General features: G+C 34.7%; 1 pseudogene; it reads left to right on the top strand.

The window, feature by feature from the left end:
* Positions 1 to 2: 2 nt before the first annotated feature.
* Positions 3 to 1,062, top strand: LOC121227057 (cytochrome P450 86A22-like; annotated as a pseudogene).
* The last annotated feature ends 435 nt before the right edge of the window (positions 1,063 to 1,497 follow it).

Here is a 1,497-nt window from a genome sequence, read left to right as displayed (position 1 = left end):
GGATGGAAGTCAAGCTGAGCCAAAGCTGAACACATGGATAAATACTTATCCGAAATCATAAATACACGTAAGCAAGAGTTGGTGAGTCAGCATCAAAGTGGGATCCAACACGACGATTTGTTATCCCGTTTCATGAAAAAAAAAGAATCCTATTCAGATGAATTCCTTCAGCACGTGACACTTAATTTCATCCTAGCTGGACGTGACACGTCATCAGTTGCCCTTTGTTGGTTTTTTTGGTTAGTAAATCAAAACCCAAGGGTGGAAGACAAAATTCTCATCGAGATTTGCACTATTCTAATGGAGACACGTGGATCTGACACTTCCAAATGGGTTGATGAACCATTAGTGTTTGAAGAAGTAGATCGAATGATATATCTTAAAGCCGCACTATCTGAAACATTAAGGCTTTACCCATCAGTGCCACAAGACTCAAAGCATGTAATCGCCGATGATGTCTTGCCGAACGGAACATTTATCCCAGCGGGATCAAATGTCACATATTCCATATATTCAACCGGTCGGATGAAATTTATATGGGGTGAAGATTGTTTAGAATTCAAACCAGAAAGATGGTTAACAGAAGATGGCAAAAAATTCGAGACCCAAGATTCATACAAATTTGTTTCTTTCAACGCAGGTCCTAGGATTTGTTTAGGAAAGGATTTAGCTTACCTGCAGATGAAATCAATAGCCGCGGCGGTACTGTTACGCCACCGTCTGACAGTGGCGGAAGGACATCGGATGGAGCAGAAAATGTCATTAACATTGTTCATGAAATATGGTCTAGTGATGGACGTGCACCCAAGAAATCTAAAGCCTGTACTGGAAAAAATAGGCAAAGCTGGTGAAGTCATTGCCTCTAATGGCAACTATATGACGAATTAATCACAGCAGCTGGAGAATTAATTAAGATAGTATTATACTATAATATATATTTATCTTAAATCATCTATAAATGCAAGCGAAATAAAACCTGAAACCCAACTATATACATGGCTCAAATATTGAAATTTTGTACATTAAATATTTATGGAATGATGACAAAAGTCATTGCTTCAATTGGTAATTTTTTGTTTCCTTTTAAGTAATATCTTTTATTAACCTACAATATAGTTTTCCTATTATTTAATATAATTCATCAACTTTGGTCAAATACATAATCTGATACATGAATTATGATTTTATGCAATTATATACATAAAATTTTGATTGTAAAAGTACCATAGAGGCCCCTGTATTAAGAGTTAATTAGATTACATTTTACCTCATTTTTACTCAAAAAATGAGCAAATCAATCCTTGTGCATTAGATTAAATAGCAAATTAGTCATTTTGTTAAATATTTCATTCATTTCTACAGTTAAAAAACTAATCTTTATATGTTAGCACGAGGCATACGTGGCATGTCACATGTCACAGTCTGGTTATTTGTTAGTGTTACACTAGTTTTTAATAGTAGAAGCGAATGAAAATTTTAAGAAAAAGGACCGATTTG

This window comes from Gossypium hirsutum, unplaced genomic scaffold (assembly GCF_007990345.1).
Source record: "Gossypium hirsutum isolate 1008001.06 unplaced genomic scaffold, Gossypium_hirsutum_v2.1 scaffold_725, whole genome shotgun sequence".
NCBI lineage: Eukaryota > Viridiplantae > Streptophyta > Magnoliopsida > Malvales > Malvaceae > Gossypium > Gossypium hirsutum.
Note: the sequence above shows the minus strand (reverse complement) of the source record. Positions and strands in the feature narration are given on the sequence as shown.